The following is a 23,356-nucleotide window of genomic DNA, read 5'->3' as shown; positions in this document are numbered from 1 at the left end:
GCCTGACGTACCTTGTTTGCTTACCTTATGGGGGTTCGAATAGTTTGAAATTACCCCTGGTCATCTTTGAGGTATTAATTCGGTAAATTCAATGACATCAATGAATGAACTTCATATTTTTCATGAGTAAAGAGGGTTGAAAATTTTACCTTCCCTCCTTGAGGTGTTGCATGATGATAGGTGATACCTTTCTTCTTTCTTCCACGGACCTCCCTCCAAAATTTTTCAACATCGAATCCTTTTTCTCTTTTTCTTTGGCATTAGTGCATATCACCTTCTCCTTTGGTTACTTCAAATCATGACTTGGAAGAGGAGGGTAGGGTTCTTCTTAGTCTTCATTTCCTTGCTCTCCCAAGTACTCATCCAATGGGTTCAATGACAACCCCTCCTGCACACAATCAGAAATTAAAAGTTCAGTTTCATCTATAAATAAAGCATGTCATCATGGTCTAATGAGTGTTTCATGGCCGCCAGTAAAATGTACACTGCTTCTTCCTCCCTAACCCTTAACGTTAATTTTCCTCCTTCAAGGTCGATTAGGGCACCAGAGGTACTGAGGAATGGCCGACCAAGAATCAACGGTGTCTCCATATCTTCATCTATATCCATGATGACAAAATCCATGGCAAAAATAAATTTGTCCACTCAGACAATCACATCCTCCACAATCCAACAAGCCTTCCTTGTTGATAGATCCGCCAATTGTAGAGTCATCCTTGTGGATCTTAAGTCTTCCAGGCCAAGCTTCAAATACATGGTATAGGGCATAATGTTAATGCTAGCTCTTGAGTCTGCTAGGGCATTTTCTTGAATTCCACCCTCAAGCACACATGGAATTATGAAACTTCCTGGATCATTCAATTTTTGTGAGAGCTTCTTTTCCAAAATGGCTAAGCAATTTCCCATGAGTGCAACTGTGCCCTCTTCCTCCAATTTCCTCTTATTAGTAAGAAGTTCTTTTAGAAACTTGGCATATTTGGGCATTTGAGTCAAAGCTTCCACTATCGAGATGTTTGTTTATATTGAGTTGTTTGAAAATGTTGATGAATTTTCTGAATTGAACATCCTCCTTGTCTTGCTTCAATCTTGCCAAATAAGGGATTGGAGGTTTCTACTCAGATGGCCTTGATGATCCCTTCGGCTGCAGTTCACTGTTATCTTCTTGATTGCCCTTCTCAATAACTTTTTCAACTGATTTGGGGTCTTCCTCAACGGCTACCTCACTTTCCTTGACACTTGGGTCAACTTCAACCCTTGTCTCAACCAGTCTCCCACTCCTAAGGGCAATTGCCTTCAAGTGATCCCTTGGATTTTCTTCGGTGTTACCAGGAAGACTGCCAAAAGGTCGCTCAGAATTTGCGTTAGCAAGTTGCCCACCTAATGCTCAAGTGATTGCACAGAGGCTTGAAGATTTCTCAAGATGGAGCCTATCTCATTGAACTATCCTACGTGTTGAGCGAGCTGGGCATTTACCTTGCCAAACTGAGAATCCATACTACTGGTTATGCTATTTAAACCTTGATTCAGTGTTGATCATGAATTTGGCAAGCACATCTTCAGTAGTGAATCTCTTCTATTGTAATAATTGTTGCATTTTGGAACCCTAAGGAGGTGCAGTTTTTTGTTGTTGCCCTTGATTTCATGAGAAGTTTGGCTGGTATTTCCACCCCGGATTGTAAGTTGAGCTATACGGATTCCCTTGTGGTCTTTATCCTCCAATATAGTCAACATTCTTGATTGTTGTGATGGAGGAGCAAGTAATAGGACATTAAGCAACTCCATGACCCACCACAAGTGCTATAACTCATCACTGACTCTGATTTCGAACTACTACCCATGAGCATGTATAGTTTCAGAGACAACATATCAACCTTCGCTGCAAGAGCATCATTGGCACTAACTTCATAAATCCCAGCACCTTTCTGTGGTGTTCCTCTTGAGGCCCAATGAGACTCATTGCTTGCCATGGATTCAAGTAGTTGCTCGGCTTCATCGAGGTACTTGTTGCTAAGAGATCCACCCACTGTGGCATCAATTAGTTGACGAGTTGCATAGTTCATCCCATTATAGATGATCTATACCCACATCCATAAAGCAAAACCATGATGGGGGCATCTTTTAAGGAGATCTTTGAATCTTTCATAAGCTTCAAACAATGTCTCAGACTCTCCTTGTTTAAACGCTGAAATCTCTTGCCTTAGCTTAGCCGCTTTGCTCGGCGAAAAATATCTTCCAAGGACTTTTTCAACCATATCCTTCCATGTTTTGATCGACCCCGGTGGTAAGGATGTAAGCCACCGGCATGCTCCACCCCTTAGACTAAATGGGAATAGCCGTAAACAGATTACATCGTCTGTCACTCCATTTATCTTGAAGATAGAGCAAATTTGGAGAAAACGGGTAAGATGATCATGAGCATCCTCATTTGCTAGACCATTAAATTGAACTAAATTTTGAATCATGCCAATTGTGCTTGCTTTGATTTCAAAATTATTTGTGGCAATGGTTGGTGCTTGAACACTGAATTCTTTGCCATGAACTGTGACCTTATATATTCGGATAAGGTGCATCTTTCCTCGGCCATGATTATAGATTCTCTATCCTCAATTTCAATGTTTTGTTCACTTGAGGCTTCACCCACTTCTCTTAGTCTTCGACATAATGTTCTTTCAATTTCACTATCCCGTGCAACTAAGTTTGATGGATTTGCTCGTGTCATGCACAGTACCTTGCAAAAATCAAGAAAGATATAGATAGTTAAGCTCAAAATAGATAACAAGAAACAAAAAGAGTAAATAAATAAATGCAAAGAAAATGACTAGAGCAATAAGCTAGAAGTTTCCTAGAATTCCTTAATTCCTCGGCAACGGCGCCAAAAACTTGATTGCTTCCCCGCAAGTATACGGGATCGCCAAGTAATACCTTGTGCAAGAGCGCAAGGATCGTATTCCATGGGGCTAAGGAGCCCCTATTACTCCTCCATCACTTACTATCCAACCTCAACACTTAAACATGATGAACTACTCTAATACATGCAAGAAGGTAAACAAACACAAGTATAAAAATCACAGACACAAGTATAAAAATCACAGAGCAAGACAAGTGATTACAAAAGCAACAATGAGATATGGAGGCCTATGGATGAGGATCCTCTTTAGGGGTCATCATGATATAAGGATGTAGGATAATAGCATAGCAAGGGTGATTTAGACCGAGGGATCTCAAGATTAGTCCAACCCCAATTTCTCGGCGATTGAACCCTAATCCCATACGATTGCATTAAGTATAAGGAGAACCTGAAATAAGGACATGCTTACTCTAAGTATATCCTTAAGATTCGGAGGGCTACTGACATCCAATTTTCCAGCATGTCGATATAAGCAAACCCCTTTTAGTTCATAAGGGATATAATACACATGAGTAGGTCACATCTACGTGACAACTCAATAAAGAACTATGGATTTCTCCATTTAGTAGTTCTAGGCATGAAGAATAATGAACTAAATCATAAATCATCCCAAGCATTTCAATTAAAGACAAAGCATCCAAAATACTTGATGAATCCCCCTCCCCCCTGCAAGGTTCACCTACATACGGTGGCCTTGGGGGTTTAATGTGCCATCATACAAACAAGCTTAACAAAGTCAAGGAAAGCAAGAAATAAATTCATAAATGACTCTCCCTAGACCAAATGATGGAGAAGAAGAGCAAGGCTGGCCGAATGACGCTTCCTCTAGCCAAATGAATGTCGAATGACCCTTGACTTCTCCTTCCTTGGTGATGACTCTCTCCCCTTGAAGATCAAGCTCTTGGTGACCTCTCTAGCCTTAAGGATGTTCTTCTTGTTGATGTCTTTGTTCTCCTCTATCTTATCCCCAAGTAATGGCTGCCAAGAATGCCTCCTTTCATGTCCTAGAATGTGCTTTTATACCTCTCATGTATATGGGCCTTATGGGGGTCGTATAGGGGTCAAATAGGGCACAAAACTCTCCAAATTCAAGCCATCCAAGGGTCTATCCCTTGGTCAATGAGGCCCTCATTGAGGCCATATGACTTAGGCCAGTTCCTTTGCTTCCATTGCTACAGTGTTAATCCCGGGGTCAATCCCGGGCTATATTGAGGCCGTATGCCTTGGAATATTTCCTGGCTCGAAAATTCTCTAGGTGCTACAGTGACTGCTACAGTGATAGCTCTATAGTAAATACGCTTCAGTACCGCGACCTATTTTTCTTCCCTTTTTCACTCAAATTGTATCTTCGTGTTCTCCATGGCTCCTCCATGCCCTACAATGTGAATAATACATGATTAAGCATAAAACGGACATCCATTCTTACAAAAATACATGCTAAGAGTATAAAATACATATACTAAAATGCATACATTTAGACACTTATCAAGATTCCCACTCATTAGAACACCCATGCCTTGTTAGATCTATGCATGCACTAAGAGATTAGGTATTGCTAGATTTCTGGATTAGGGTTTGATTAGTCCTTTTAGACAAGTTATTGATCTTAAGGTGAAAATAGGAGGCTGGGGTGGAAGAGATTTTGTCTTAGATTCCTAGTGCTTTAGACCTGGTTGCCAAGAGATTGGGGCCAATAGGCCTCTAAATTCCCCCGGTCTAACACTAGATTACAATTTTCATATCTTATTTCACATCACAAGTAATTGTTGAAGGGATTCCCATACGGCCACCCTCACTCCTTTCAACTGTACTTCATGCTCCTCAATTGTACTTTAGTAATTGGTTGTAGAAGTAGATTGATTGGGATGCAAGTGTACTGGCTAATCGCGTAATAGAGTGCTAAAAAGCGAGATGTTGGTCCACAGGGAAGATTAAGATTACTAATACTAATTTTAATTCTGAAAATTAGCCTAAACAAAAGTAGTGATGTGTGTGAACAAAAGAAATAGAAAATAGAAGAAAGTTATACAAAATAAAGAAAAGAAATCAAGAGAAGAAACGATGTCCGTGCATAGCATCTCTCTAGGGTCTTGTTAAGTTTAAGACAAAGATTGTCTAAATATGCAATCCTATTTGAACTGACAGATTTCCTAAATTATACTAAACCCCAGTTCTAAGGGTAAATAGTAACTTAATCGGTACAGTGCTGATATAGTCACCACATAATGGCATTAATATTCATTGAAATCTCAATGTGAGTTAACAAAAATTTCTTAATTAGGTAATCCTTCTTGGAAAGAGATTACCCTTAATCCAAATACCGAATAGAGACGCGATTTCTCCTAAAATCTATTCCATATGCAAAGAGTGTAGAAATACTAATTAACTCATTTGGGAGGATTGAGGGAGAAGAATTCTCCATAGTACCTTATTACTAGGCTTACTCACGATCCCTTATAATCGCGGTATGTCTATGCTAGGTGGGTATTTCTACTCATCACAAATCACATCAAGTATTAAAACTAGGGCTTTCACCATAACAGCAATCAAGTAATACAAACACGTAATTAGATTAAAAAAATAAAAGATTGCAATCAGGAAAACAAATAAATCATCAAGATCCACAACTAATGTTGAAAAATTAAACCCTAGAGTTCAACTATGCTCAAACATCTACAAAATTAGCCTCCATTAATGGAGCGCAAGCATTCAAATTACAAGATACAAAGAGAATGAACATAAACATGATAACCCCATTCTTAATCCTGTCAAAGGTTGATCACTCAAAAAATCCCAAGAACCTTCTCCGAATGCCGCCAAGGTGAGCTTGACAGCTATAATCTTCCTTCTTTTGATAATGGATCCAAATCTCCTTCAAAAGTCACTTCTAAAGCCCTGGAGATTAGCCTCCTTTCTTTCCTAGCCATGCCTCCAAGGAAAGAATTAGAGATTGCCCTAAAAATCCTCATCATATCTTTTTATACTATTCCAGTTAAGATCTACTTACGGGCTTAATGACATGGCCGTAAGGAGCTGGGGATAATGGGTCTTGAGCCTTATGGGAACACTTACGGTAGTAATTCCCATCCATAAGATCCTCAGTTTTGTGTTACGGTCTAGCTTACAGCTGTAAGCGTTGGACTTTAAGTTTCTCAATGTTACCCTTGCGACTGTCATTACATGCGTAAGCTGTGCTCATAAACTCTTCTAGATGGTCCTTACAACCATCCCTACGGGCATAAGTACTACCCGTAAGGACCTTTCATTTGGCTTTATACTCCTTCTTATGGGCATAAGCATGTCTACAAAGTTCTCTAGAAGAGGCTTATAACTGTAAGTCAGGTCGTAAGCTACCCGTAAGCCATCCAGTTTACCTTGCCCTTATCTAATTGATGATGAAAGAGTTCCATCTTCTTTGTTTATGGTCTAAAATTCTTCTTTTGGCTCTCTCTCATCTTTAAGTGCTCTCTAAAGCCTGAGAATGTAAGACACACAATGTTTAGTATCAAATTCCATAATATACTTCTAATTCATGCCTATGAGTGTATAAAATGATATAAAATTATATAACATTGTACACTCATCATAGATCTAAGAAACACCATAGACATTAGGCTATTGATTAAGTGAAAAGGAAGTCATAGAAGACTCTCACCGTTCCCTGAAGAATACTACCCTCGTGCTCATCCACGAGTTATCACTTGAGGACCCTTATATTTGCAGTGTTAGCGCACTAAATCATTCGCATGGTTGGTGTGTGTTACTATTTTATAAGAGAAACTATCAATTCAGTCAAGTTGTGTGCCTTTTGTGAACCTAATATATAGGCCCTTCCATGCTGCAAAGAGTAAAGTTATATAATGTGAAGATGTTGTCCGAATTATTTACATGAATGAAGTGCATACCCGTTGAAATCACGTGATCCTATTCTATCTCTCCTAATCAGGAACTTTAAAAAAACAAAACAAAACATGCCCTAATTCTTCCTTTCTCTCTTCATAGCCACCACCTCATATCCCACGCCACTAAGCTTGTCATTCGCTGTCGCTACAACCATCGACGCCAACTGATAAGTATCTAAATATATGTATTTTGTTATATATATTTTATACATTGAGCATGTATTTTGTTAGGAATTAATGCCCATTTTGTGCTTAATCGTGTGTTATTTGCTTTGTAGGGCATAGAGAAGCCACGGAGAACATGAAGACACAATTAGGGTTGAAAGAGAAAATAACTAGGGTTCGCAGTACTGTAGTGTATTTACTGTAGTGGATTACTGTAGCAGATTACTGTAGAATATTACTGTACCTGGGCACACTAGACCCCCAAGGCAGCTGGATGTTAGTGAATCTTGGGGGTTCATCATGTATTTTGGATGATTATTGCTTAATTCTAATGCTTGGGTTGGTTTATAACTTAATTCATTGTACTTCATGCTAAGAACTACTCAATGGGGAGATCCGTAGTTCTTATTGAGTTATACATGTCAATGTGACCTACACACTTGTATTAGATTGTGATTGAATTAAAAGGGGTTGCTTGTATTGATATGCCAAGAAATTGGATGTTGGTAGCCCTCCAATCTATAAGAATTAACTTAGGTTAAGTGTGCCATTATCTTGGGATCTCCTTTTAGCTTAATGCAATCGTAGGGGTGTTGGTTAGGAAGAGATTCCAATCATTATTCGTATGGGATTAGAGTTCAATCACCAAGAAATTAGGGTTGATCTAATCTAGAGATCCTTCGATCTAAATCACCCTTCCAATCTTTTGTTCTTCATCATTGTATTATGATGACCCCTCAAGGGGATCCACATCCATAGGCCTTTGCATTTTACTGTAGCTCTTGTAATCTCTTGCTTAGTTCTTTAATTCGTGTAGCAGTATCATGTTTACTTTCTTACATCTAGTAAAGTAATTTCCCTTGCTTAAGATGTTAGGCTAGATAGTAGGCAGCGAAGGAGTAATAGTATATCCTTAGCCCCAAGGAATATAATCCTCGTGTCTTTACATGAGCCATTACTTGGTGATCCCATACACTTGCGGGGAAGCAAACCAACGAACCCCATTACCCATTGCCCTGTGACTTGGAACCTCTCCTCTTTGGAGACATCCAAATCCATCACCAACGTGCCACCAAGCTCGTCACTAGCCTTCGCTGCAGCAACTGAAGCAGAGGAACCCCACCACCTGTTACTCGCAAACAAATCCGGTCACCCGCGCCATTCTATCTTCATCTTCATCCACAAAAGAACTTTGCCATACATATTATCTCTCCTCCTTCACTTCATGTAGCTAAACCTTACCACGGCGTGGTAGTCACCTGTGGCCAAACCTCACCGCGCCATTTGGTGACATTCACTCTCTCTGTCTCTCTCTCACTTCCTTTCTTTCTCTCTAGATATACTCATTCTCTTTATCTCTAACTAGAAAGGTTGCTATCCTAGGTTAACCTGTGTCAGTCACTCTGCAGTTGAACCTCGCCAAACTGTGCTCATCACCTACACTTGAACCTTACCACGTTGTTTAGTAGCATACACTCTCTCTCTCTCTCTCTCTCTCTCTCTCTCTCTCTCTCTCTCTCTCTCTCCCTCCCTCACTCTCTCTTATTGTGTGTGTGAGGGTGCATACTCACTGTTGATGTATCTCCATGTTAAAGATGATATTTTAGTTAATGTTTTAACTAATTAAGAAGCTATCAGTTATTGGTAATTGATTATTATTATTCCCACAATAGTAATAACGGTAATTAATAACATATTAATTAGCTAGAATCAATGGTTTCTATGCAATTTTAATTGCATAGAAGATTAAAATAACTAACATTAGAAGTATTTGCCCTCTGTCATTGAGGATTAAATTAACTAACTAGTTTAATTGCATATACAAGTTTAATGCAATTGTAAACTTATGAAGTTCTATGAGGTATAGGTTTGTTAACTTGATTGTTGGAGCCTTGATTATTGAAACTAAGAAGAAGTTCAAAAGATGAAAGTATACTTGCTTGTTAAAGTGTCTTGTTATACAATAGTCTAAATTTTCAACCTCAACTAAACACAAATGTTTGACGTTATACATATATACATTACGTCTCAAAGGAAAGGTATACTATTTGATTTGTTTAAAAGCTAAAAAAATGAGCTATAAGATGATAGCACGAAGTAGGGGTAATTGTACATAGCTTTATAAAGTAAAACTATAATGTAATTTTTATTAATTTATTGTGGTTATTTTTATCTATCAATATAGATGCAAATCAAGGAAAATATGGATGAATCAGAGGTTGGGTTTTTTGAGCGGAACAAGAATGAAGCAAAAGATGGATCTTCTAGTTTAGACATACTAAACAAGGAAAAAGAGAAATCAGTACAGCTAGAGGATTTATTATCTAAAAAAGTTGTCCCAGAGGCCAGTATGGTTCTTAATTTTGAAGAAGAAGTTTACAATACTAAAAAGATTACAAGGTCGGATGATGATGGGAAACTAAAATATTTCAAACTTTCATGTGTAAGAAGTGGCAAAAGAATATCTACCACAAAAAATTCTTTCAATCAAAGGCTATGATAAGTGCTAAACTGATCATATTTCTATATCATTTACATTGCATCTAGCATAAGATTGTACTTGTTTGGCATTTCATTAGGATGAAATTTCATTCTTTTATTCACAACGACCTTTGTTTCTATTTTAGGAGGAAAGAAGCGAATTTGAGGACATTTTAAAGCAAAATGAAGTAAGTTGCTGAATCAAGGCTGCACCACAACTCACAACGGGCATTATAGAAACACGCAATACCCGTTGTCTGACACTTACCACTACAGTGATTAAGTCATGGCAGCATGAGCTAATTGGTAGCAGCATAAAAGCCATAATGGCCTCACAACGGCCATTGTAAAGTCCATAACAGTTGTTATCAAAATGCATAATGCCCAAAGATAGTGCCAGGACATGACTTTGAGCCAAAGCAACAACTTACTCACAACGGGAATCACAATGCCTGTGGTGAGGCCATGGTGGAGCTGATTAATATAAATACCTTAGTATTCTCTAAATTCGGGGAGACTCTTTTGCCAAAAAAGCTAGGGCGGTCGGATTTCTAGAGATCTAAGCGGTGGGAGATGGTATTTCTTCCATATTCCAACATATTGCGGTAGATTTCTCAAGAGTACATCAATCAGCATCATTGGAGAGGATCGCGCATGACATGCATCTTCAAAGATCATCATCAGAGGGCTGTGAGTGACACACGTCATAGAACAATCTTGGGATCCTCTAATCCCCATCTTCGGAGAACTATTGGAGGGAGTTAGTCTAAGAATACATCAAACACTAATTTATTCTTTACTTGGTCTCCTGGTTCTCTTGTGCTTTAATACATTATTTTGTATGATCCATAAGAACTTAATTCAAGGGGAATTGTATGTCTAGGTCCCTAGGTTATTATTTATAAATCTTGATTGATTAATACAAATTGTCCTAGTTTTTCTAATTATTGCATGTTCTTAATTGATTGTTACATGTTGATGTAAATGAGGAGGATATGCCCCCATGTTGATGACGCCCATGCAATGATAGATCTATGCATGTTCTAAGATGTTAGACATAGCTAGGTTTTCATATTAGGAATCAATTGTCTCTTAGGCTTAGGGTCTAATTGGTCTCTTCTCGTGGGATTCCCGTACTTAAGGCAAACATAGGAGACTAAGGTGGAAGAGATTCCATCTTAAGTTCCTGGTAATTTAGACCTAGTCGCCATAACTTATTGGGGCTAGTAGCCCTTTGAATTTCCCCTGTTCAAACCTAGAAAACGATTGACACTTAAATCCTACCATAATTAATAATCATGATAAATTTAGTGCATACTCCCAACTCCTTATAATTGTGCTTAATGTCTCCAATTGTATTGTTTAATAGTGTTGTATAAGTAGAACAAAAGAAAGAACATAATGATTAGGCTATTGATTAAGTGAAAAGAAATTAATAGGAACCACTTGCCGTTCCTAGGGAAATACGACTCTCATGCTCACCCACGAGGTATTACTTGACGACCCATATACTTGCGGTATAATGGACCAATTGTAGTATTAAGTACATACTTGCAGTATAATGCTTACTTGACAACCCTGGGAACGCAATAGAGAGATTGTAAGAAAACTTCTAGCTTAGTGTTTTAGCCAATTCTTTTTGTTAGTATAAAGTATTATTATACTCATACAACGTTGAAGACTTATTGCTGTTACACTCTTATACAAGTGACTATTCATGACCAGATCTAATCCCACAGATTTAGTAGAAGGAAGCAGCAAACCAGAGATAGCCCTAACATTGTTGAGAAGCTTCGGAAAAGACCAGTTGTGGAAGTTGATAACGATAGTTTTAGCTCAAAATCTACAACCATGGCTGAACCAAGAAGAACATTATCAGAGTATGAGAGGCCACAGTTTACAGGGAAAGAGTTCAGTGTGCAAGCCCTAACAATAGTAGCTAACATATTGAAATCAAAGATAACACTATTTGGATGATTCAAAACTCCTATCAGTTTGATGGCCTAGTGGATGAAGACCCAAATACCCATCTCTCAATTTTTATAGATCTATTCGACATTCAAGATTGGTACAGTGACAGATGACGCATTCAGATTGTGACTTTTTTCTTCCAGCTTGAGAGGTTTGGCATACCGATGGCTTACTTCCCTAGAACTGAGCTTGATCAAGACATAGAACGACTTGGTGGAGAAATTCCTTGAATGATACTTTCCACCAAGAAAGACAGCAAAGATCAGGTAGGAGATCTTGCCATTTAAGTAAGGAGAGTCAGAAACACTACTCGAGGCATCATAGATTCAGTTCATGGATGAGATTTCAAATTTGTACAATGGGTTGTATTATCAGACTAGGCAGATTATTGATGCTACAGCAGGAGGATCTCCAAGTAACAAATATCTTGAAGAAGCAGAACAATTATTCAAAGACATGGCAAACAATGAATCACACTGAAGTTCAAAAGGGAGACATCCAAGGGTAGCCAGGCTGCATGAGATAGAAGCAGATATCACTTTGAAGGTGAAAGTAGATGCGCTTACACGAAAGTTGGATCTATTCGTGAGCAATGGTCAGGGCATCAGCTTGAATTCTAGGGCCATTTTGTTTTGTAAAACTTGTGGAGGATGGCATGGAGTATCTCAGTGCTTAATTGTAAGCTCAGCAATAGCTCCTATGAAAGAGGTTGACTATATTGGAGGGGGTCAGAGGAACCAAAATAACCCGTATAGCAACACCTATAACCAGGGGTGGAGGAATCATCATAACTTCTCCTGGAGTCAGGGTCAGCAGTAGAGGCCTTTCCTACAACAAAACTACCAATACCAGTCCCAACAGTTACTGAAAGAAAGATCTCCACAGAAGATATTTTGGCCAAGTATATGACTAGTAATGATGTGCGAATGGATGAGTTTGGTATGACCCTATGAAATGTTCAAGCATCAATCAAGAACTTGGAGAAATCAAGTTGGACAGTTGGCAAGAGCTAGTACCGAAAAACTTCAAGGAAGCTTTCCGAGCAACACTAAAGCAAACCCAAGGGAGCAACTTAAGGCTATCTCACTCCATAGTGGTAAGATTATTGAGGCAAGGACCACTCAAGGTCCAACTATCACAATAGAAAAAGCGACCGTACAGAAAATCCCAAGTACTTCATAAGAAACCATAGAGGAGGAAGATGAGCAGTTATGGAAGAACCAAATGAGGCATTACCAGCTCAACCCATTGTTCAAGAGTATAAAACCTAGATTCCTTACCCTTCCATACTGAAATTCTATAAGGAGGATGTACAGTTTAAGAAATTCATGACTATCTTCAAGAAACTATGTATAAACATCCCCATAGCGGAAGTATTGTCCCAAATGTCGAAGTATGCCAAATTTTTTAAGGACTTGCTCACCAACAAGAGGAAGTGGGAGAGGTCAACACGATGGCTCTCAATGAGAATTGTTCCTCCATCATCGATTAAACGATGCCGATAAAGCTGAGAGATCCAAGAGGCTTTGTGATCCCATGTTTGTTAGGTGATAGCGTGGAAGAGAACGCACTCACCGATTCCTGAGCTAGCATAAATGTAATGCCATACACCATATACATAAAGCTTGGATTGGGAGAGCTAAGGACGATCTGAATGACCTTGCAGTTGGCTGATAGGTCAGTAAGGAGACCGTGGGGAATTGTGGAAAAACTTGTCTTCCAAGTAGACTTTGTGATTCTTGACATAGATGAGGACGTAGAGACCCACTCATTCTTGGATTACCCTTCCTAAATACATCTAGGCCCCTTATCAATTGGAGAGATGGAATGATGACATTAAAAGTGAGAGATGAAGAAGTGGTGTACCAACTCCCTAATGCCATGAAATACTCGATAGACCATGATGATGAATGTTATTTTGCACGTGAGTCTAATATTTCTATGTATGATTTTGTGCAAGATGTATTCATGGTGAACCCTACTCGTGAATATGTAGAGGAGCAACTTGGGGAAAAACAGACACAACTCAAAAAGCCATGACGTCAGAGGGAAAATAAAAAGAGTAATGTGAGAGCCGCATTAACGAAGAAGGTATGGAGGAAGGTACAACCAAAAGAGGAACACACTATTGAGGTAACAAACTCCAGTACTTTGAAAACAGATAATGAAGAAAAAGCTTCTCTACTTGCTCCAAGTAACCCAAAGTTATCTTGAGGTAAGAATAGGTACGTCAGGCTCTCGATGTAAAACAAGCACTTCTTGGGAAGCAACCCAAGTAGTTTTCTAGGCTTTAGTTTGTCTAATCTTAGTCTTCAATATTATTCATTAGTTTAAAAAAATACATAAAGTGGTCATCGATATGAAAGTATGGAATTGGCTCTTCCCCACTGAATTTTATGAGCAAAACATGATTGGGGAATCTAGTACTATTAGTAGGACTTGTTTTCATGCCATTTAACACAGGGAAAATCTTTAGTTTTTCACTGCAAGCATCATAACGGGCTTGGTAACCCTGTTATACACGTTATGATGTTCAGGCAGAGAGATAGACTTTTCTAGAAAATTGAGTGAGTCTACAACGGGCTTACAACGCCCATTGTGACGATCGTGGTGATTTACAATGACCGTTCCACAGAGCATGCCATGACTCTGGGTTTTCTAGAGGTTTGGTACGGCTTTAGCATGCCTGTTGTATAACCATGGTAAACAAAACGAGCCCTATAATGGCCATTGCCAACACTTAGAAAAATTTTGAGCCCTAATCGATTTGACAACGGCCCCATAACGGGCTTATAACGGCCATGGTGCCTCCAACAGACTGAACGCATGAACAACGGCCATTGTTTGGCCATTGTTAACACAATTACGAGGAAATATAGGGTTGCCAACGGCCGACCCTTGGCCTTTCTCACTCAAAACTTACTTCCCTCTCTATCACTTCACTGAAGACCCTTCCCTGACCTTCGCCTAGTGATTCCGAGGAGCTTGGGTTTATTTTTGCTATATTAGCATCACTCCCACTCAATTCTCATGACGGAAAACTCTCTCTTTTTGGCTGATTTTGTAAGAACCTTTACAAACCTTTTAAATATTGATTTTATAATGTTTAATGGCATGAAATTTTTTAATGATGCTTGGTGAATGCTTTTAATTAAATTTCATTTAAAATAAACCAATGTATAGAAATTCTTCACCATGGTCAGCCATCACAACTGTCATTCCTCGATGAACAACTACCATTGTGATGACCTTTGTGTTCAAATGCTAAATAAGGGAAAGATGAGCCACAAAGGGTATTGTCTACCCATTGTGAGGCCATTATAAGATTTTTCCTGCTCATCTCACCTTAGCAACACCTGTGAACAAGATGAAGCCCATTGTCAGCTAGCTGTTGCTCCACTCAAGGACACAATGGGCATACCACGGCGTTCTGTGCCCATGGTGGCATTAACACAGTACACAATAGAGCTACTGAGTCACACAATGGGTCGTTGTGTATCCATTATAACAATCCAGAGATACATCACAACCTTGATAACAGGCGTTGTAAGACCGTTATGGTCATATAACGGCCATGATGTACCCGTTGTCCTTTCCTGTATTGCATATTCTATATTCTATTGATTGATTTTCTGTATTCTTTCTGAATTGTAGGTTATAGGTCAAAAGAGAACTATCAGTGGCCCCAAGCAGAGGTAGAGAAGAAAAAGAACGCCAGAGAGCCTTCTCAGCCATCAGTGCCACGGTTCGGGGATCCCAAGCATAGAGTCCACTACAGGAGGCTTGTATATCAGAGATTCGTTAAGGGGCATCGGATAGACTGGCCAACACTCAAGCGCATTAGTCTCACCGGTGAGATACGGGACCCTATTCCAGTTTAAGGACAGGATCAGTTCTTCGGCATCAATAAGACGAAGTACTGGGAGCTCACGATGGAGGTCATGAGCTCTTATTAGCTTGACCGTACCATCATCAGTCTAAGGCATCAAGAGACGATCAGTTTCCAGATGTTCAGAGAGTAGTATATGATGTCCTACACGGACTTCTCAGTCCAAATGGGGTTGGTAGACGTGGAGTACACCCACACGATATCATAGTCAGAGCTCTACGTCGACCTACCGGTCCACCTAAGCCCAGATCAGGTATGGACCAGGACACTTTAGGGCCATGAGAATTATGTCTGTGGGACCTCGAAGGCGTCTGCCTAAGGACAACCGACGTTTCTCTACCTCCACGCTATCCTATCATGGGTGTTGACAAAGCAAGTAAATAGCACGGGGGTCGTGAATCTCCGAGACTTGTATTTTCTATGGAGCAAGGTAATTTGGGAGACAATTCATATCGGTCACGCGCTCGACTACCAGTTGAGACATCAGTCATATGAAGCCTACCTGGTTACCATATTCCTTGGTCTTTACATCACCAAGCTTGCACAGGGGATTGGACTGATCGATAGCTATGTAGGCTTGCACCATGTAGGGGCATGCAGCCGCTTGGCGTCACCATGCTCCATGCCATTCGCATGATTGAGCGGCGGAACACACCCCACGGGGTGCAATACCGGGTGGTCCATGGGACCAACTATCGGTCTTGGGAGAATGAGGAGTCTCTTCCAGAGATCCCACCACTACAGTTCCCCAGATCCCAGCTCCTGCTGTTGCTGCTCCTCCTCCTCCGCTAATGACTACCGCACCAACTACATCAGCTCCATTAGCTCTTGAGGAGTGCTTGACCCGTCTCAAGGAAGGTTAAGTGAGGATCGAGGGTCTACTTTGATAGATCCTGGTGTATCTACAGTGTCAGGACCCCTCGATCACTCTGGTGCCTTCATCACCAACTGTTATAACTCTAGTAGCGCCGGAGTCTCCTCCTGCTTCACCAACATCACCGGTCCTCCACCGACCATATACTGAGCCGGATTTCTCCTACCAACTTTAACTATTTTGATTCTATATACCACTTTTGTACTTTTATATTCAGTACATTGTACATTTCATTACAGTAAGGGACACTTGCCCTACTACTTTTGTATCTTCGATCTTAGTGGATTTTATTTTTACAGCAAGTTATAGTTTTATTTATCATTGTGTTTAACTACTCCAATTGTGTTTCATTAGGGTTTGAGGTGATCAGGCGCTTGTTAGGGACAATGTACATCTTTAAGTGTGGGGAGGGAGTGTATGTTTTTGCTTTTCTTTGCATGATTATTGAAAATTTCATACTATACTGTACTATCTATCTTGTAATTTTTTTTTAATGGTGCTTGTATCTTATACACATGCTAGTGTTTATCTTTGAATGCATTCCACTTACTTGTTGGAGTTTCTTTGGTCTAGGGATACGATATGCTAGACTAGCCATTCTTTTATTCCCTCTCGATAGTTTCACTACTCTGCGAATCTTTAACCTACCTTGTGTCCCTCTTGACTTCACCTTGCATCTTATGTTTGTTTACTGAGTAATGTTTTATACTTACTTTATTAATCCAAGATAAGATATATGTACAATAGAAAAAGCTACCTCCTTTGCAGTGCGTAGTCACTCCCAACAAGTCGGATACAAAGTGTATGCCCTAGTGGGAGAGAGGGATACCTCTTGGGAAGTGTGTAAGCTACTGATTGTAGAAAAAAACACACACACACACATACACACACAAAATTAAAAGGAGAGAAAAATGGTAATCATGTATAGAAACTATGAAAGTGTAAGACTGAGACTAAAGAAAACCAAAAAAAGTTTATTTACACAATCTGGACTATAAGATAGTGGACCTGGAGACTGACACTTGGGAAAGTACTTTTTGTCATAGAGTAGACCACTCTTTGTAGAGAAATAATCATGCTACCTGGGATCTGATTGCTCCCCCCGTACTACTGAAATTCTATACTTAGTTGCCTGAGATCAAGCACTTATCATGTATTCTATTTTTATCAGTTTTTTTTGCTTGAGGATAAGAAAACACTCAAGTGCGGGAACATTTGATCAGTGATAAACTGATCAAATTTTTTTTATATCATTTACACTACATCTAGCATGAAATTATACTTATTTAGCATCTCATTATGATGAAATTTCATTCTTTTATTCACAAATAACCTTTATTTCTAGTTTAGTAAGAAAGAAGTGAATTCGAGGACATTATAAATCAAAATGGAACAAGTTGCTAAATCAAGGTTGCACCATGACTCACAACGAGTGTTTATAGCAACACACAACGCCTGTTGTCTGCACTCACTACTACTATGATCAAGCCGTGGTAGCATGAGCTCACTGGTAGCAGCATAAAAGCTATAACAGCCTCAGAACGGTTGTTGTGAAGTCTATAATAACTGTTTTCAAAATGCACAATGCCCAAAAACCATGCCAGGATGCGACTTGGAGCCCAAGGAACAACTTACTCACAATGGGCATCACAACGCCATGGTGAGGCATGGCGGTGCCGATTACTATAAATACCCCAATATTCTCTAAATTCGGCGAGACTCTTTTGCCGAAGAAGCTAGGATGGCCAGATTTCTAGAGATCTAAGCTGCGGGAGATAGTGTTTCTTCCATATTCCTACAGATTCTAGAGGATTTCTCAAGAGTACATCAACGAGCATCATCGACGATCATCATCAGAAGGGCGTGAGTTACACATGTCATCGGATAATCTTGGGATCCTCTAATCCTCATCTTCGGAGAACTATTAGAGGGAGTTAGCCCAGGAATATATTAAACTCTTATTTATTCTTTTTTTGGTCTTTTGGTTCTCTTGTGCTTTGATGCTTTGTTTTGTATTATCCATAAGAACCTAATTCGATGGGAATTATATGTCTAGGTCCCTCAATTATTATTTATGAATCTTGATTGATTAATATAAATTAATTTAGTTTTTGTAATCATTGCATGTTCTTAATTGATTGTTATATGTTGATGTCGATGAGGAGGATATGCCCACATGTTGATGACGCCCATGCCATAATAGATCTATGCATGTTCTAAGATGTTAGATATAACTAAGTTTCTGGATTAAGGATTGATTATCCCTTAGGCTTAGGGTCTGATTGGTCTCTTCTCATGGGATTCGCATACTTAAGGCAAACATAAGAGGCTGGGGTGGAAGAAATTCCATCTTAAGTTCTTGGTGATTTAGACCTAGTTTCCATGGCTTATTGGGGCTAGTAGGCCTTTGAATTCCCCCGGTTGGAACCTAGAACACGATTGACACTTAACGCCTACCATAATTAATAATCAAGATAACTTTAATACATACTACTAATTCCTTCAAAGTGTGCTTAACGTTATCGCCAATTGTATTATTTAATAGTGTTGTATAAGTAGAACTAAAGAAAGAGCTTAACAATTAGGCTATTGACTAAGTGAAAAGAAAGTAATATGTGTCTCTCGCCGTGCTTGGGGAAATATAACCTTTTGCTAACCCATGAGGTATTACTTGATGACTCGTACACTTGCGGTATAATGGACCAATTGTAGTATTACGTGCATACTTGCATGTTTATTTGTTTGAATAATTTAGACACCCATAAGGCGTCCGTGAGGCTATCCACTAAGACAGATTGTTAGGCCAAAATTAATGTCATTTTTTGGTAATGATGGACTTTTTACTATTTCTAGTGCTCATTTGGAGCATAATCATGCACTTAGTCCTCACAAATTTTTTTTTTAAAGTGCAATAAAAAAATAGATGCATATGGTAAGAGTAGGCTTGAACTAACTGATCAAACGAGTATAAGTTTAAGAAAATATTTTCATTCATTAGCTGTTGAAAGTGGCGGATATGAAAATTTAACACATTCTGAAAAAGTTTATCGGTTTTATATTGCAAAAGCATGTAAGTTCAAACTTGGATTTGGAGATGTTGAAGCACTTGCCAATTATTTCTCTTGTATTCAATGGAGAAATTCAAATTTTTTTTTATTTGATTGATATGGATGAAGAATGCTATTTGAGAAATGTATTTTGGGCAGATGCAAGGTCTTTAGCGGCTTATGAAGCTTTTGGTGATGTAATATCATTTGACACAACATACTTCACGAATATGTATGGCATGCCCTTTGCTCCATTTGTCTGTGTAAACCATCATGAATAAACAATATTATTTGGATGTAGTTTGTTTTCAAAAGAAGACACAGAAACTTACATATGGTTTTATAAAACTTGGTTAGAATACATATCAGGAAAGGACCCAAAAGCGATCATTACAGATCAATGCATGGTTATCTGAAGTGCAATTAGAGTGGTCTTTCCAAATTGTCACCACCATCTTTGTCTTTGGCATATTATGATGAAGGTTCCTAAGAAACATGGAGGATTGACTGAGTACAAAGCACTAAAATTTTTTTTGAAAAGAATCGTCTATGAAGCAGCTAATATTCAAGAATTTGAAGACATTTTTGGTTGAAGATGATAAAGAGCTATAATATTAAAAAAAAAAAAATGAATGGCTGAATTCCTTACATAAAAATCATCATCATTGAGCTCCTATAAATGTCAAAGGAATTTTATGTGTGAGAATGTCTACCACACAGAAGTGAAAGTATAAATGCTTTCTTTGATGGTTATGTTGGTCCAACAATATCATTGAAGCAATTTGTTGAGCAATATGATAATGCATTGAAAAACAAGATTGAAAAAGAAAAGGAAGCTGATTTTGCTTCTTTTAACTCAAGTTTTCCAGTGATAACTGATTGTCCTTTTGAGAAGAAACTACAAGAACCTTATACAAATGAAGTGTTTAAGTTGTTTCAAGATGAGTTGAGAGGAATGCTTTATTGTAACCTTATATTTTTCAATTCAGATTGGATAATATATACATTTTAGGTGATAGCCATTCTTAGAGGAAAAGAAGGCAAACTTAGAAAGCATGTGGTGTTCAATGTATTTTACAATGAAGGCAAATTTGATATTAAACGTACATGTCATTTATTTGAGTTTAGAGAAGTTATTTGCAGATATATATTCAGGTTTTTATTGAAAATAATGTAAAAGAGATTACATCTCGATATATTTTTCCTGAATGGAGGAAGGATATTAAACGTAGGCATACTTATGTAGGGAAAAGCATCGGTCGGTTCGGTATCCGAACCGAATTATCGGTTAATAGAACCAGAATTTGTTCAAAAATGAGAACCGAACCGAATCGAACCGAATAAAGGTAAAAACCCAAATTAACCAAACCAAAATATTTCTGTTCAGTTCGGTTATTAACCGAAATTTGTTATTTAACCGAAATTATATAAAAAAAAAAAGTTTTTAAATGACTTCTAGGGCAATTAATTGAACTATTAATTCATAATTTTTTTAATTCATCATTTTATTATTTTAGGCGGATTATAACCTATTAAGTAATGGGCTTATAAATTAATCATGTATAACATATACAAAAGCCTAGCCTACATATAATTTTTTTATTTATATAAAATATTTCGGTTCGGTTTCGGTTAAACCGAATTTTTTTACAAAAAACCGAACCGAACCCGAATACCAAATTATCAATAGAATTGTTACCAAACCAAACCAGAAAAAAGTTAGTAACCTAACCAAACTTCTTATTCGGTTTGGTTCCGGTTTGGTATTCGGTTTTTCCAAATAATGCTCACCCCTATACTTATGTGATGAATTGTTACGTTGACAAACAAAGTAATGAGAAAAAAGCAAGATATAACAAATTATGTTCTCATTTTTCTAAAGTCGTTGACATTAGATCAGAATCAACTAACAAATATAATTTTTTGATGAAATGTATGGATAGGGCAATCGAAAAGCTATCAGATAATGCAAATTATTGGGAGAGTCATTCTAAATCTAATGAAGTTCTAACATCGATGATATTGGAAGAAGAACGTCAAACAACAACTTCAACAACAAGATTTCTGACTCCTTTAAAGGTGCGGAGGGAGGGCCAGTCACTATCAAAGATGAAGAGGTCAAAATTTTAGGAAATAATTATTGGAAACAAGAAAAAGGTACTTATAACCAACTCTTTTGTGATGCTTCTTGCTAGACTAAAAGTTTACTTAATTTAGATTTTGATAGGTGTATTTTGTTTGTATGAAAATGGAGGTTGGCTCAAGTTTGGAATTTCTTAAAATTAATTATGTGTTAACAAGAAGATGATATGTAATTTGTAAGAAGATGGAGGTGTATTTTGTTGATGTTGTTGAAAATCAATGATGTGTTTACATATTTTTATGGAGTTTCTGAAAATCAAGTTTTCAAGAAGATGGAGGTGTATTTTGTTGGAGTGGTTTAGATAAATTAATTTGGTAGAGTGCCAATTAATTTTGTTGCACAAAATTCAGATACATTGATTTTAAACAGAGCCATGCATACTGCTTTGCATCTTTATATACATCCATGAAAAAATTAGGTAATACAATTACTTACATGAAAAAAAAGGGTCAAACAACCGCCAAGGTTTCCTTTGACATCGACCAATTTGAGGAGAGTGTCAAGTTTGAACGCATGCGCATCACCTTGTTTAGTTCCAACTTTCATTCGGTAACCTGTCTTGAGAATAGCCTCTAGGAATTTACAGAATGATTTCTTCCTATCTCATACTTGTCCAGCTACATAACACCGCCTCCAAAATTACAATTTGCAGGTCTAGAGCTAATAGAGAAAACAAGACATGTATCAATCTTGAGAATGTAGTCCTAACATTCAGTGGCAACCATTACTTGAACATCAACACTAAGTGTGCAGTCCTAAGTTTCAGTGGCAACCATTACTTGAATAACAACTATAATCAAAAGCCTCACCTTCCAAAAAGAGCTCCACAGACTTCCTCCTTCATCACATTCAGTGCCCTTAGCAATATGGAAATGTTCTGCGATTTCTTCGGGTCAAGGACCCTATTCTCCTATTTAGGTGAGGGAAGGGCCTGCCTCTTACTCGTCTCCTTCATCACAATTGTAGTTGTTTATGTAGCATTGCAAACAAACAATGATTTAATCATCCCCTCATTTAACCTGCAAATTAAGCAACTTGTCAATTCAATAAAAAAAAATTATTATTATGAATGAAGTTCAGCAGAAAGCAAGCAAAACAGAATGAGCTACAGAGTCATTACTAGAAGGAGCTAGACTAGACTTTAGCTAATCCCACACCATTGCTCAATCAGAGTTTGCCCTAACTTTGTCCCAATGCAAAGGCTTTCACTTTGGCTTCACATTCTCCTCGCTCTTCTCCGCGTCCTCCTTAACCTCCTCCGGAGGTACTGCCATATTTACAGCATTCTCGAATCCATTTAACTTTGCCGTTAAGAAAAACTCCAGATTGCTCCTAACCTTATTCTCCCAATACCCAATAGGCAACGACAACGGCGGCAACGATGGCAGTGGAGGTGTAGGTGCCTGCCGCTCTGGCGGATCACCGACAACAAACGAGCTGCGTCTAAAATCGCCATCCCTCGTCAGTGATCGACAACCTACAAGGATGAATCTAAACTCCTTGAATTCCGATCTGAATTAATTTGTAGTGGGCATAATGGCGGTGAATGCGAGGTTAGCTTTTGCTTTGATGATGAAGGAGTCAATGACTTCAGTGACGACGGTAGAGCATTTACCTTTGGATCCGCGGATCTGGTGATGGATTTTGATGGCGCCGGAGAGAAGAGATTCGAAGACGAAGGGGAAATGGTGATGGGGTTCGTCGGCATCGGTGGCGGCAGTGACAGCGAGCAACGAACTTGGCAGCGCAAGATATGAGGTGGTGGCTGTGTGAAGACTAAGGGTATGTTTGGATGCAAGGATTGATCCCCAAGGATTGGGGATCAACCCTTGTGGCATGTGCATGCCCATGTTTGGGCATGCACCAAAGGGCATGGGAAGGGAATGAGGGGGGAGATAAAGCCCCTCAAACCCTTCATGCTCATCCCCCTCATTTTGGGGGGGATTGAGCATGTCTTGATGAGGTAATGACTCTTT

At 38.7% G+C, this 23,356-nt stretch overlaps 1 long non-coding RNA gene and 1 other non-coding gene across 2 annotated transcripts; one reads left to right on the top strand and one right to left on the bottom strand.

Moving 5' to 3' along the window:
* The first annotated feature begins 2,097 nt into the window (after nt 1-2,097).
* LOC120279678 lies at nt 2,098-2,204 on the top strand. Its single transcript, XR_005541985.1, has one exon. It is a non-coding gene; the product is annotated as a small nucleolar RNA R71 (small nucleolar RNA).
* A 19,565-nt stretch (nt 2,205-21,769) lies between these two features.
* LOC120279668 lies at nt 21,770-23,155 on the bottom strand. Its single transcript, XR_005541979.1, has 4 exons — nt 22,996-23,155; nt 22,501-22,823; nt 22,190-22,399; nt 21,770-22,040 (listed from the first exon to the last, which is right to left on the bottom strand). It is a non-coding gene; the product is annotated as an uncharacterized LOC120279668 (long non-coding RNA).
* Between the last annotated feature and the right edge of the window lie 201 nt (nt 23,156-23,356).

The sequence above is a fragment of the Dioscorea cayenensis genome, chromosome 16 (genome assembly GCF_009730915.1).
Source record: "Dioscorea cayenensis subsp. rotundata cultivar TDr96_F1 chromosome 16, TDr96_F1_v2_PseudoChromosome.rev07_lg8_w22 25.fasta, whole genome shotgun sequence".
Taxonomy (NCBI): domain Eukaryota; kingdom Viridiplantae; phylum Streptophyta; class Magnoliopsida; order Dioscoreales; family Dioscoreaceae; genus Dioscorea; species Dioscorea cayenensis.
The sequence above is the reverse complement of the archived record's forward strand: the minus strand, read 5'-3'. Positions and strand labels throughout refer to the sequence as shown.